The following is an 11,257-nucleotide window of genomic DNA, read 5'->3' on the forward strand; positions in this document are numbered from 1 at the left end:
GTGCCAAAGAGCATAGATTTAAAAGATTTATTTTCAAAGTGAGATAGTTGTTTTCTATCCACTTGGAAACCTACAAGACCTAAATTAAGAATTCTGTTTATATTTTAACCTCAATTGATTTATCGTTGACAAATATTGCAGTGTCATTAGCCAACATGTAAGGTGTGTTATTTATCTCTGAATTCTAAAGAAGATTTTTGAGTTTCGAGTCAAGATTTTTGAGTTTCAAGTCAGGATTTTTGAGCTTTGAGTCAAGATTATTGAGTTGAAAGTCAGAATTTTGGAGTTTCAAGTCAAGATTGAGAGTTGAGAGTCAGGATTTCAAATCATGATCAAACTTCACATAACAATCTGAGAACAGTGACGTCAGAGTTTTACCATGCGTCTTTAATACGTTTTCTAGGCATTTTTCTTTGAAATGTAATTGAAATATGAATAATTTAAACTTCAACACTCACTTGTTTATTTTGCTTAACGGAAGCAATTCCGAGGAACTTCCTTGTTGTCAGCCAGTGTTTCTAGCTCTGACGTTTTCTTGGAAACTGAGCAATCCAATCTGATCAGATGACGTCACACTAGGTGACGTCACTGAAGTTGGAACATTTCTGTTCCTAGGTTTGATCTGCCAGGGTGTCCCACACAAGATCTAGTTCCAATCCTGTTAATTTTGTTCAAGCTAATGAATAAAGGGTGTTTTTACATACCAAAATATATTTGATTAACTTTTCAGAAATAGGAGAAAAAGAGGGCGCAAGGAGGGTTCTGTTTTTGTTTTGTTTTTTGACACCCTGTATTAGATCACAGATAAACAACCTGAGTTGCCTCTGATTAGGTCATTGATAAACTACCTGGGTTACCTCTGATTAGATCACTAATAAACTACCTGAGCTACCTCTGATTCGATCATTGATAAACTACTTGAGTTGCCTCTGATTCGATCATTGATAAACTACTTGAGTTACCCCTGATTAGATCACTGATAAACTACTTGAGTTATTCCTCATTAGATCATTGATAAACTACATCAGCAACCTCTTAGATTATGCTACCCGAGTTACCTGATTAGATTATTGATAAACTACCAGAGTTACCTTTGATTAGATTATTGATAAACTACTTGAGTTACCTCTGATCTGATTAGATCATTGATAAACTACTTGTGTTACCCCTGATCAGGTCATCAATAAGCTACCTGAGCTACCCCTGATTAGATCATTGATAAACTACTTGTGTTACCTGATTAGGTCATTGATAAGCTACCTGACTTACCTCTGATTACATGTAGATCATTGATAAACTACTTGAACTGCCTCTGATTAGATCATTGATAAACTACCTGGGTTACCTCTGATTAGATCACTAATAAACTACCGAAGAGCTACCCCTGATGTAGATCTGATTAGGTTATTAATAAGCTACCTGAGCTACCCCTGATTAGATCATTGATAAACTACTTGTGTTACCTGATTAGGTCATTGATAAGCTACCTGACTTACCTCTGGTTAGATCATTGATAAACTACTTGAACTGCCTCTGATTAGATCATTGATAAACTACCTGGGTTACCTCTGATTCGATCATTGATAAACTACTTGTGTTACCCCTGATTAGGTCATTAATAAGCTACCTGAGCTGCCTCTGATTAGATCATTGATAAACTACCTGGGTTACCTCTGATAAGATCACTAATAAACTACCTGAGCTACCTCTGATTAGATCACTGATAAACTACTTGTTTTTACCTGATTAGGTCATTGATAAGTTACCTGAGTTACCTCTGATTAGATCATTGATAAACTACTTGAACTGCCTCTGATTAGATCATTGATAAACTACCTGGGTTACCTCTGATTATATCACTAATAAACTACCTGAGCTACCCCTGATTAGATCATTGATAAACTACTTGTGTTACCCCTGATTAGGTCATTAATAAGCTACGTGAGCTACCCCTGATTAGATCATTGATAAACTACTTGAGTTACCCCTGATTAGGTCATTGATAAACTACTTGAGCTATCTCTGATTAGATCATTGATAAACTACTTGTATTAGCTCTGATTAAAATAAGCTACCTGAGCTGCTCCTGATAAGATCATTGATAAACTACTTGTGTTACCTCTGATCAGGTCATCAATAAGCTACCTGAGTTAACTCTGATTAGATCATTGATAAACTGCTTGAGCTAACTCTGATTCGATCATTGATAAACTACTTGTGTTACCCCTGATTAGGTCAGTAATAAGCTACCTGAGCTACCCCTGATTAGATCATTGATAAACTGCTTGAGCTAACTCTGATTCGATCATTGATAAACTACTTGTGTTACCCCTGATTAGGTCAGTAATAAGCTACCTGAGCTACCCCTGATTAGATCATTGATAAACTGCTTGAGCTAACTCTGATTAGATCATTGATAAACTACTTGAGTTACCTCTGATTAGATCATTGATAAACTACTTGTGTTACCCCTGATTAGGACATTAATAAGCTACCTGAGCTACCCCTGATTAGATCATTGATAAACTGCTTGAGCTAACTCTGATTCGATCATTGATAAACTACTTGTGTTACCCCTGATTAGGTCAGTAATAAGCTACCTGAGCTACCCCTGATTAGATCATTGATAAACTGCTTGAGCTAACTCTGATTCGATCATTGATAAACTACTTGTGTTACCCCTGATTATGTCAGTAATAAGCTACCTGAGCTACCCCTGATTAGATCATTGATAAACTGCTTGAGCTAACTCTGATTAGATCATTGATAAACTACTTGAGTTACCTCTGATTAGATCATTGATAAACTACTTGTGTTACCCCTGATTAGGACATTAATAAGCTACCTGAGCTACCCCTGATTAGATCATTGATAAACTGCTTGAGCTAACTCTGATTAGATCATTGATAAACTACTTGTGTTACCCCTGATTAGGTCATTAATAAGCTACATGAGTTACCTCTGATTAGATCATTGATAAACTACCTGAGCTACCTTTGATTAGATTATTGATAAACTACCTAAGTTACCTCTGATTAGATCATTGATAAACTACTTATTTTACCTCTGATCAGGTCATCAATAAGCTACCTGAGCTAACCCTGATAAGATCATTGATAAACTACTTGTGTTACCTCTGACACTATCATTCTTGAGAAACAAGAACAAACAACTTACCTTCTTCTCAGTACGGTAATGCCCACCCAAGGACCAATGCTGTGATTTTAGCTTCCTCAATATCTTTGCGCTAGACCCATCTTGGTGCAAATTGTGAAAGTCTTCATCCTCACCATTTTCCTCCACATTCTCTACTGCTTGAAGAATATGTCGCTTGCCTCCACCTCTCCCATCTCCATGACGATCTTGCACGGAGCTTGCAGAGAATTCAAGTGACGCCGACACCAAGCTTGTGTCAAATATTTTTTTCTGAGATAACCGATTGACATCTTCCTTGGTAGAGCCCAATTTGGACACTGTTGACCTACAAGTCACATTTGATTGACGTGTAATCTGATTGTTTATTTTACATTCTTCCTTTGAACAGGTGGATTGTCCAATTAAATCAGTATCACGGTGAAATGAAATATTACATTGTCGTTTCTTGGTTTGCCGCTTCCTAGCTGAAGCTGTCAGTTTGTTTGGAAAACTATTTGATGCGGAGGAAACTAACTGGATCCTTCCTGGTTGACTGTAATCTGGTTGTTGTGGGGGTGATCTTGGATATAAATTGGATTGTCTTTTTGGCATTGTTAAATGTTTAATTGCTTTGTTGCATCATGGATTTCTCTGCATCAACTCACTTCAGCACTTCACCTAGAGTATAAAGCAACAATAATAATTTTATTTTTCCCCACGACTTTCTGCCATTAAGAAACACAGTTGAATTTTAATCCCATCACATGAGAGTGATTTCGAATAGATGCATGGTCGTATTAATACATGCACAGTACGTTTGAAAATCGCACAGGGTTCGCAGGTTTTTGCCGCAGGTGGAAAAAAACATGGTTTTAACCCGCGGTTAAAACCGCTTGGCAAAAATGGCAAAAACTAAAAACAGTGATTTAAAGTTATCTCAAAACGAATTATTAAATAAAAAAATTAATTTCCTGAGTGTAACAAGGCCAGATTTTGTAATTAGTAACATTATTAAGAAAATAAAGCAGGCATGCGTTTTCATTGCTCACTTGTGCATTTAACTGGAATGTGGCATATCAAATTCAAAACAAACAATACAGTAAGCAAAAGTATTAAGGTAACAGTTATGTTCACCCCCTGTATATATCTTAAACAAAGACAGATATGTCATAATTAGAAATCTTTTGGCTCGAATTTAAGACCTCATTCCTTGAAATCGTTCAAGAAATAAATAATTCATTAAATTCATTGTATAAATGTCAGTGATTGTGTCCATGTATTGTTCCTGCACATGCAAAAGCAGTTGTCAAGCTGAATTTATACATATACTCGATCGCTGGATCACCATGTGAAATTTTCACCTCTCGAAAACCTCTATGAGGTTGTTAAGCATCGAGCACGCTGACTGGCTTAGCAATTGTCAAAGTAGTTTTGTAAACCAATCAGGTTAGACGTACTTTAATGGCGGGGTCAAGGAAACCTACATAAATATGTTTTCTATACTTCACTTGACCCAAATATATGATTTTTTATGGTGATGAGCCACTCGCACATGGAATTTTAGAGGATTTTGATAGCAGTTCCATTAAAAAAGCTGCTATCGCCATGAGACTAAGATCTAGAAACACCCCTAAATGCTGTTTTGGGGAATTTTGCTAGCAGAATCTTTTTGATGAAAGTCAATTTTTGACAAGATGTAACTTTGTTACGGAAAGTGCTATGACAAAAATGTTTTCAGTTTTGGCTTTCTTTACTCAAGGGCTTTAATTTGATATGTAAAATGATGCAGTTTGATGGCAAATTTGAATTCACCTAGCATATACCTAATACATGTACAACAAGCGGCTAGGGGACGCAGGGGTAACCTTGTCAATCAATGGTTATTCTATTGTCCACCAAAGATAAGCTTATGACATCACCAATACGTTTATATCTATGATCAATCCAATCGATAGGCAATTATCCCCAGAGGACCACTGTGCGAAATTGACCAAGTTTAACGTGTGCGCATAAATCTGCATGGAATAAAAGTTAAATAATTATAAAATATTGCTATTTGAAATGAAATAAAATTTTATAATAATAATGAAAAATAATCACAAAAGTTATAAATAATGATAATAGGCCTAATAATAACTTTTATGTTAAATCATTGACCATTTATAATATAAAGCTACCAAGTAATACATTTTAATGTGAAGGTCTGAAAGGCCATCCCGGCAAACACAAAACATTTTTGGGTTTTGGTTTTGGTTTTGGTAAAAACATTTTAATAACATTAAATGTCAGGTTAAATAAAGGTCATGAAAACATTTTAAAACATTTTATATGGAAACACACTACAAAAATATTTTTTAAATGTTTTCAAAATGATATTGAACAATATTTTCTGCTAAATTGTTTTGCCAAATATTTTGTCACCAGTTAATAAAATAATGATATAAGTTTCAAAAAATGTTTTTGAATGTTATGAAAAAGTTTTATTCCCTTTATATACCCTTTATATAGGCCTACTAAACTACTAATAAATATGTATTAGGCCTATAGGCCTACTCAAAAGACACATTCCTATTTGTATTAACAATTTGAGAATTATTAAAGTGCTTAGTTTTAACCAAATAACAAACAAAGCACATTTTAATATAACATTTTTCTGCTAAATTGAATTGGTATTTGTATTCAAGTTAGGCCTACATTTTATGACAACATGGTCATGCTGTTCGTGCGGATATTAATGTATAACGTTACGAATTCATATTTAGGCCTATGATAATGATAAAAAAAGTTTTAATTTCTTTAAGGGCTGGGGTATGAACGTTTGGACAGTATTTATTTTGGGACATTAGAGCACATCAGACATATCGAATTGCATTTTGAATACGAAGAATGTCATTCCGATATCAAATAATTTTGATTTTTTGAAATTCGCAATTTAATACACATTTTATGGCAAATCATTAAAAATTGATATTTTTGATATTTAACAGTAGGCCTACTTGAAGTAAACTTTATAAATCTGATGATTTATACTTAAAGTGTATGTAGGTGGGATGAAAAGCCGATGATCAATTGAAAATTTTGACCTTTCATTATTGAAGATATGGATTTTTTTTCACAAAACAACCAAAAAAAATAGGTCTTTTTGGGGATCAAATTCATATCTTCAATATGAAAGTAGTGATAGGCTGTACAGCCCAAAAATAAGGGTGATGTTTCAAAAAGCTTAGGGTACCAGCTGAATTGAAGCAGCTAATCCTCCTGAGCATTTTGACACCATTTAAAAAAAAATCGGTTGAAAAATGAGACAGTGCCGCCAAAAACGACCTTAAGGGGATTTCTTGGGACCCCCTATTTTTCACTATTTTGACAATTATGGGCATTTTCTTTGCTGTTTGTTGGATTCTAATGATTATTTGCATGATTTTGGGTCCCCTGGATATATTTATGCAATTTTTACACAAATCGTATGTTTTGATGCAAGTTTAAGAGCCAATTTAGGATGTGAGGGCTCTGTTCAGCCTAATAGCTGTTACGTATCCCCCCTACTAAAATTTTATCATTTCTTATTATCAAATCAAAGTTACTGATAAATAACAGCTTCTGTCCAAATTTGAACTCTCAAGCTTATTTCATGCTTGTGCGTGGTACCCATTTGAATATATGTGTAGAGACGCTTCCATTGACTTACATGTGATACAAAGTTCGTTGACCCCTGTATATTGCTATGGGCAGGTTACCCCTGTATTAAAAATTAGTGCCACGGCCACACCAAATGTGATAAATGGCTGAAAATTTCAGAATATGGATGATTGATGATTATCTCTAGTATGAAAACTTAAAAATAAAAAATGGTTGTGAAATGGGTCGCTAAAAGGTAAAGCGCCCTCACGGCCTAATTTTACCCAAAAACGTTAATTTTAAGGACACTAAAAAGTTTCATTTGACACAAAGTGCATAAATGACCTTCCTGGACCTAAAACTATGTATTGTAGATACTAAAAATGCATTACATAATCCATAATGTGATAAAATTCCCTTAAAACTAGAAAATAAGGGACAAATCTCCCCCCCCCTTGTGCGTCGTTATTTGGCCCGCACTGTCTCAATTTTTGGCTGATTTCAATGAAATTGGTGTCAAATTACTCAAAACACCAAGCTGCATCAAATAAGCTGGTACCCTAAGCTGTTTGCAACTACACCCTTATACAGCCTATCACTAATGAAAGGTCAAAATTTTCAATTGACCGTCGGCTTTTCCTCCCTGCTACATACACTTTAAGAATATATCATTAGATTTATATAGTTTACTTCGAGGACTGTTATATCAAAATTTTGAAAAATATCAAATTTTTATAATTTGTCATAAAATTTGTACTATTATATTGTGATTTAAAAAAATGAAAATTATTTGATATCAGAAAGACATGCTTCGTATTCAGAATGCAATTCGATAGGTCTAACTAAGGTGCTCTCATGTCCCACAAAAAATACTGTCGAAACGCAATAAACGCTCATTATATATACCTTATATTCTTATAATATTATCATTATTTTGTTTATATTTTTATTATTGTTTTTTTTTTAAATCGTAATCATAAAGAATAAATTAAGTCATGACAACTTGTTGTTGATTGCTCGAGAAGTCTAGCCAAGAATTTGCTCACCGATAGCTTCACATTCTAGGCTAGAGACCGTAGCATTCAAAATGTAGTCAGATTCGCTGGAGCATGACACCGTGTAAAGCAATGGAAGTTCAGAAGTAAACACAGCCGATCACGGCAGGTGATTGCATCAAAAATGTTGCTAAAATTACACTTGAAATTATAGACTGCCCAAAATAGGCAAATATTGCTCAAAAGATACAGTTGACTCATCGAAATATCTTTCATCCAAATTTCAACATTACCAGAATAAATAACCTCCGTGCAAAAAATTGCATCGCTGTCCGACCAAAAAACCATAGCAAAGCACTCTAGCTTGAATTGAATGAGTAACTATCGTGTGCAAATTCGAAGCTAGAGTTCTCGAGTAAGTTGTTGAGTGCTGAATCCAGGTACCTGGCTGGGGCTGAATCACCTCGTAAAGTATTAAAGTGCGCCGCCGTATCTTAATTCCATGATCTTGATCCTACTTTTATCGATATACATCGATCACTTATCGGATTAAGTATTGAACACAATAGATGAATTATTTGATTGACAAGGTTACCCCTGGGTTCCCTAGCCGCTTGTCATGTACATGCGTTACAAATATGAATGATGTACGGAAAAAATAATCGCTGCCGGAGCCTGCCGGCATGCCGGGGAATGTTTTTTAAACAAATGTGTGCAGATTCTAGAATAGATTTATAAAAGGCCATGAAAACATTTTTAAAATGATGTATATGCAAAAGCACTACAAGAACATTCTTAATATAGGTTGCGCCGGCCCCGACTCATGATTCATGGACAGCGGTGGCACGGGATTCTCAGTTGCTGTATCTAGAATTTTTAAGCTTACCTATCTCTCATGATTTCAGCTGTCAAACATGATCGAACCAAAGCCATGTCAATTCGCATTAATCATTGTAGGTGACCGGAAGATCCAGATGCATTAAACATATGATACAGCTAACTCCACCAGCACTTACAAAATTGATAAAATCATAAATAAACACGGCATTCCATTTCCCATATTTCGCAAAAACCAAGTGAGTTCGTATTTACCGGGGTTGACCTCCGTCGAGCAGCTGCAGTCTACTTCCGGATTTGCAGATAAAAAATTCCCTTTAAAAAGACAGAATTACTGGTTTGAGGGATCTGGGATCAGTGAGCGTTTTGAGCGTTTCGACTGTATTTTTTGTGGGGCATGAGAGCACATCAGACATATCGAATTGCATTCTGAATACGAAGAATGTCTTTCTGATATCAAATAATTTTCATTTTTTGAAATTCACGATATAATACAAATTTTATGACAAATTATTAAAATTTGATATTCACATTTTTGACCTAACAGTCCTCGAAGTAAATTTTATAAATCTAATGATATATTCTTAAACTGAATGTAGCTGGGAGGAAAAGCCGACGATCAATTGAAAATTTTGACCTTTCATATTGAAGATATGGATTTTTTTCCCCAAAAGACCTAATTTTGTTGGTGTTTTGGGAAAAAATTCCATATCTTCAATATTAAATGTGTATTAGGCCTACACATGCGAATTTAAAAAAAATCAAAATTATTTGATATCAGACGCACACTCTTCGCATTCAGAATGCAATTCGATATGTCTGATGTGCTCTAATATCCCACAATAAATACTGTCCAAACGTTCATATCCCATCCCTTAAGGAGATTTCAGTATCATGTTTTTGTGTGTGGTTTATTTTATTTTTATTTGGGGGGTAGTTATTTTTATTTTTTTATTTTTTATTTTTTTTATTTTTTTTTTTTTTATTTATTTATTTATTTATTTATTTATTTATTTATTTATTTATTTATTTATTTATTTATTTATTTATTTATTTATTTTGGCTATAAATTGTTTGAAAAAAATCATAGACTTCATTAAAAAAAGGAAATGAGATTTTTTGATTAGGACCCAATTCTTTTTATATGAAAACACACTAAATGATTTGATTTGTTTTGATTTGATATAACAATGCAAGGTAAAGAACTATAAATTGCACCAAAACAAAAAATAAAAAGGTAATTAAAAATTAAGTTGATCAAAATCATTAGAAGCTAATTTGGTTAAAAGATGTGTTTTCACAGATTTTTTTGAAACTTGGTTATCAGAAATTGATTAGATTACTCTTGGTAAGTTGGCCCAATCCTGAATGGTATTATATAATAAAAGGAACCAGAAGTGATAGTAGCACAGCGTCATCGTCCCTATATCTTCGTGTCAAAAATTGCCGCCGTGATAGTACGATTTGTTTTCAGGTAAAACCCAGGTTTTGTTTCCAATACACTACCTAGAAATGTAATACACTAATTAGCGGCCATGGCTATTTGCTTGTGGATATATTTTACTGCATTTAATGCGTAAAGATTTTGAATCGTAAATAAAAATTGTGATATATTTAATTTTGAGAATTACAATTATATAAAAGCTCTTATAAAGGAACACGTTTAGCCCATTCACCTAAGATCCAGGTGCTTGTATAGAATATTCAATCACGCGTCTATAACACAATGCATATGTAAACTTTCTTTATCTGTGTCAATAATAGAATATTGATTTCAAAAGAATTGAATACATTTTGAGTTTGTACTTTACCACTGAGCGATCTAGCGATTGATTTCTAGCCAATCAGATAGGAATCCTTTTCTTGCGTTCGGTGAAATACCAATCGCCCGTCGCTCACCAACGGAGTATGGAGCTGTATGGAAAAAATATTTATAATATAGGGTGTTGACACTGTGAGTAGTGGATTTGGGAAAATGAACATTTTGCACACAGTTTCTGGTACTATATTGGTGCACACTTTCTGGTCAAATTTGATCCAAGATAGTGTACGTGGGCCAACCTCATTAAAATATCAAAAACATGGTTCAACCTGAGTTGTTTTGCCCTATTTTGAATTTTCAAGAAATTAGGATCCTTAAAATCATCTTCTCTAACAGTGATAGATGGAATCCTTATTCAAAATAAGTGGTGCTTGTCTCTCCTTTGACATGTTTTCTGTTGATGAAGTTGTTGATATTCTTAAGAGTCTTGATACCAACAAGTCTCCCGGTCCTGATAGTATTCTTCCTGTTTTCTTAAAATCATGTGCAAGTGAATTAGCTCCTGTTTTGTGTATCTTTTTTAATGAATGTATTTCAAAGGGTGAAATTCCGTCTGCTTGGAAGTGTGTAAATGTTGTGCCTATTTACAAAGGTGCTGGTAAGCCTAAGAATGCTATTTCGAGTTACAGGCCAGTTTCCTTAACAGCAATCCTCTGTAAGGTCATGGAAAGATTGGTTTGCAAACGTCTCCTTGGTTATCTTGATGAGCATGACATTCTTTCAGATAATCAATTTGGTTTTCAACATGGTAGGAATTGTGAGCAGATGTTGGCTAAATTTTATCATTTTCTCTGTGGTAACCTATTGATAACAGCAAATATTGTAATTTGGTGGATGGGATTTTTCTTGA

The sequence above is a fragment of the Amphiura filiformis genome, chromosome 7 (genome assembly GCF_039555335.1).
Source record: "Amphiura filiformis chromosome 7, Afil_fr2py, whole genome shotgun sequence".
Lineage (NCBI taxonomy): Eukaryota > Metazoa > Echinodermata > Ophiuroidea > Amphilepidida > Amphiuridae > Amphiura > Amphiura filiformis.